Raw genomic sequence first — 4,842 nt, forward strand, 5'->3', positions numbered from 1 at the left:
AATGATTTTTCTTCTACTCCCCATATAGAGAATAAGAGTTAGCTTCCTCATTTAAGTACTAGTACAAAATAATTTTTCCTCCTTAGGGAGGACAAGGGAGGTAATAGATTTAATGACACCATGTTTCTCCCTCTCCAGAATATCTTGTGGAACTTCAGCATTATTTATTATGTATTATACCTCTTTTTTTTGTTATACCACTCCGAGATCAATACAACATTATATAGTTTTGTAACTTTCATGGTACCTGCTTCGCCTGATCTATGTTTATTAAATAATTTTATATTACAAAGCATATGCAAAGCTAACTTTTCCATTATTCATATTGGTAGGTATTATTTCCCAAGATTACTGTTAAATGTTATTTTATGACTTAGAAAGGTATTCAGTTTCAATCAATCTTCCGTCAGGGGAAACAGTTTCATTGCATTCATTTTCTTTATGTGCAATATATTTCGATCATTAGGTAACACTCTAATACTCCACTCAAGAACTATTAAAAACAGTTAATCTAAGATATTCGCCACATCATCTTTTCTTGATCTTTTTTCTATGTCGACAATAATAAAAAAAACAAAAAACAGCGGCATTATAAAAGAAATCAGGTTTTTTTCTTTCTCTTGCCAATTGCATAGTCCGGAGAATAAGGGTATTTTAATGTTTTATTATATTTGTCAAATTGTAATGTGAGTTTTGTTATTATATGTTCGTAAAATTATATACTTATTATCTCTTTTTATTGTTGTATATCATTAAAACGTTACATTCGGATAAAGCTATTTCGATCTCTGTATTATTTTCAGTGTTTTGACAATTTAATTAAATTCTAATTGGATTTTCAGACCAAAATGAATTATTCGTTTTTCCAGTAACTTCACTATTTTGGCAAAAATCGGGTATCCGCCCTAGAGTTAAACATTTTTTTTTGCTACACAATTTACCGCAGAAATAGCAACAATGTACCTTGTCATTCATTTACTCTTATTTCCGTACCATGTATTTACTTATAAACTATCGATTTAGCAACTTTTAACGTATTTTTCTAATTTTGTTCTAAAATGGTTTGAATTTTTTAGATGAAGCACAACCTGCAGAAAATAAAGAGATTATGGGATGTAACTATATCACGATACAAAATTACGATTGTAGTGATCTAGATCTGAATAACATACCTATAGTTATAATGGAAGATATGATGGAAATGAATACCGACGGTAATATATTTTACTCAACTACGGCTCAGGAGAATAGCCTAGAAAAAACTGGAAAAAACGATAGTAGTGTAAATAGTGTAAAAACCGTTGATAATTTAACCAATAACTTAACTCCAGAAGAACTAACAAGAAGCAGAGAAAGTAATACCGATAGCAGTGTATCTGTTGTTGAGAGTTCTATATTACAATCTTCTGGTACAGAATATTTACCTTCTGATACTACAGTCACATCGGAAGAATTTATTCCAATAGATGATCCAATTGCACCTGACTCATATAAAGAATTGCCACTAACTTGCCTCCCCACCGAATTAAAAAATACTGTAAATAGACAAAAAAATATTGAAAGTGATGTACAAAAGACAGCGGTAATATCTAAATTGACAACCACCAACGAAATAACAGTTAAACCTACAGTTGCAAATGATTTAGGAATAAGAGTAAAGGACAAAGTGCATTGTTGCTATTTCTGTAACAAATTTATTCAGCAAATGGCTATTCATTTTGAAAAGAAACACAGTAATGAACCAGAGGTAGCCTCACTATTGGCAAAGCCAAAAAAAAGTAAGTCTCGAAGAGATGGATTTGGGGTTCTAATACGGATTGGCGATTTTCACAATAACTGTGAAGTTATTGAAAAAAAAGAGGGAGAACTTATTTTGGTCCGAAAACCTAATCAAAATTTAACCAAAAATTATACTCAGTACGGGCCATGTCCAAGATGTTTGGGGTTTTTCTTAAAAGAATTGTTGTGGCATCATATGAAATATAGTTGCAAAAATTCTGAAAACAATACGAATGATAAAAGCAGTAATGCTTTATCTGAAAGTAATGCATTAATGGCATCAACAGTAGGGAGAGATAATCCAGAATTTTATGAACATATAATAGCAAAATTTAAAAACGATACTATATCTCTGACATGCAAACAAGACTCACTTATTAATCGATTTGGAAGATTACAATTTGAAAAGTATCATTCAACACAAAGTACTCTTATTCGGCAGACTATGCGACAATTGGCAAGATTACTGATTCAGCTTAGAAAAGTAAACCCTCTTAACCCATGGTTGGCTAATTGGCTAAAACCTGAATTTTTTGATGATATTGTGACTAGTATCAAATACTTATGTAAATTTAATTCAACAGAAACAAATCGACCTCATTTCAACATACCATCATTAGCGTTAAAGCTAGGACATGCTCTAAGAAAGTGTGTCGCGATAGAAAAAGGATATTGCATAAGAAAAGGTGATGTGGCAGGTCTTCAAAGATTAACTTCGTTTTTGACATTAATGGATCTAGAATGGAGTATTAGAGTTTCATCTAATGCTCTGAATACGCTGCACATAAAGAAAATTAATTCAGTGGAACTATTGCCTGTGACAGAAGATTTGGTAAAACTGAATACCTTTCTAAATAATAAAATAGCATTTTACAAAAAAGCGTTGGCACTAGCACCTACTAAATATGAAGAATGGCGAAAATTAGCTCGGTATGTGCTTTGTAAAATAGTTTTATTTAATAAACGTAGATCAGGGGAGGCAGCTAAAATGACGGTCACAAATTATACAATGAGACCTAATTGGTCTCAGACTGGGACTAGTGAATACAAGCAGTCAATGTCCGCTTTTGAATTAAAACTTGCAAGTTCTTTAAGCCTAGTACAAATAACAGGAAAAAGAAGTAGAATAGTTACAGTATTACTTACAAATGATGTTAAAGAAGCGATAGAGTTATTATTGGAAACTAGAAATAAAGTCAACATTCCAGAAGATAATGTATTCTTATTTGCAGCAGGAGGAGGCTCAGTGTCTCATCTGAGAGGTCACGATTCTTTAAGAATGTGCTGCTCTGAAGCTGATCTAGTCCGACCAGACTTAATAAATAGTACCAAATTACGAAAATATGTTGCCACGGTATCCCAAATATTTAATCTAAGTGAAAATGAGACAGATTGGTTAGCACGTCACTTGGGTCATGACATACGGGTCCATAGGGATTTTTATAGATTACATGACTCATCGATAGAATTAATTAAAATTAGTAGAATACTAATGGCTGTTGAAAAAGACGAAGTTAAAAAATTCGCAGGAAAAACTTTGAATGAAATTGCCATAACCGGTGAGTTTCAAATATTAAGAATTCAAAAAATTTACATAATTTTTGATATTTTATTTAATTAACAGATTTGCCCGATATCGAGGATCGGGACATAGAATCCGACGAAGATGAGGAAGACACTGCTGAAGTTGCCACTGAGGATAGACAGCATAATGAGATTAATATGTTTCAGCCTCCAACATATATTGATGAAGCGGTTCCTAGCTGTAAGTTTAATAAAATTTAAGTACAATTTTAATGTTGCGCTGTTTTTTTTTTTTGTAGATTCTACTGAAGTTGCTACTGAAGATTGCCAACTTATTAATCAGTCCCTAGAAAATGTCGAGGAAACGTTTTCTAGCTGTAAGTTTAAAATGTTACGTGCAATTTTAAAAAAGAACTTTTAAAAACGTATTATGCCACTTTAAAATATAAAACGATTGTTTTTTCGTCCATTCTAGGTGATGAGTATGAGAAAGAAAATGATGAAAAAGAACGAACACATAAGAAAAAGAAAAACCAGAAGAAAGAGAAAATCACAAAAAATAAGGACTTTAAACAAACAAGAAAAATATATAAAAAAAGATTATGGAACACAGAAGAAACAAAAGTTGTTATAGAATTCTTCAGAACTGATATAAAACAAAAAACTGTTCCTGGAAAGAACAAATGCGAAGAATGCATAAAACATAGTAACAATATTCTTTCCACTCGCTCTTGGAAAGATGTGAAGTATCATGTAAAGAATCACATTGCTAAAATAACAAAAAAATAAATGATGTTTATTGATTATGGATGGTTTTAATGTTTTAATTGGTCACATTTTGGTACGCCGCCCAAACCCTATTGTTTTTATTTACTATTTATAAATTGAAACAGCAACATTACAATACAATACAACTAAAAATCTAATTGTACGAGTAATAATTTTTTTTAGTATAGCGATTTTGTACATAGTATCAAGCAAAATGTGCTTCCAAATGTATTTTTAATTTGTCAAAATTATGAGTTATTTCTAACATCACAAAATATGCCACAATTCTGAAGCTAGACAATACACACATATAGCAGAAAGCGAAATATGCCTCTAAATGGGTATCTTTTTATTCACCAGAATTATGACCTACCTACGTCACGAAACATGCCACAATTTACAGACCATACCCATTGTAGAGGGCGCTGCAAATTATATTTGCAGAAGGCCACAAGTTGGTTGCATACATGTATGTTACACAATATGCAAGAAACCCTATTGTGGCATAAAATGTGTGATTTTTTGAAGTTAGGTTTTTCATAGTAAATGAGGGTTGTAGATGACGAAAACGCTATTAAAAAATTGTGACCTATCAAAAAATAGGCCACAATTTGCGACTAGGTCACAATCCACTTTCATGCACATGAAATAGGTTACAAGTGGGTCCTTACGTGTACACACACACACACACACACACACACACACACACACACACACACACACACACACACACACACACACACGCACAATGTCGGACTCCGAAAACGAGGA

The 4,842-nt window shown here is 32.2% G+C and overlaps 1 long non-coding RNA gene across 1 annotated transcript; it reads left to right on the plus strand.

The window, feature by feature from the left end:
• The first annotated feature begins 3,423 nt into the window (after positions 1-3,423).
• LOC111692363 lies at positions 3,424-3,814 on the plus strand. The gene is made up of 3 exons (XR_002763211.1): positions 3,424-3,544; positions 3,603-3,680; positions 3,779-3,814. It is a non-coding gene; the product is annotated as an uncharacterized LOC111692363 (long non-coding RNA).
• Positions 3,815-4,842: the final 1,028 nt, after the last annotated feature.

The sequence above is a fragment of the Anoplophora glabripennis genome, unplaced genomic scaffold (genome assembly GCF_000390285.2).
Source record: "Anoplophora glabripennis isolate ALB-LARVAE unplaced genomic scaffold, Agla_2.0 scaffold1395, whole genome shotgun sequence".
In the NCBI taxonomy this organism is placed as follows: domain Eukaryota; kingdom Metazoa; phylum Arthropoda; class Insecta; order Coleoptera; family Cerambycidae; genus Anoplophora; species Anoplophora glabripennis.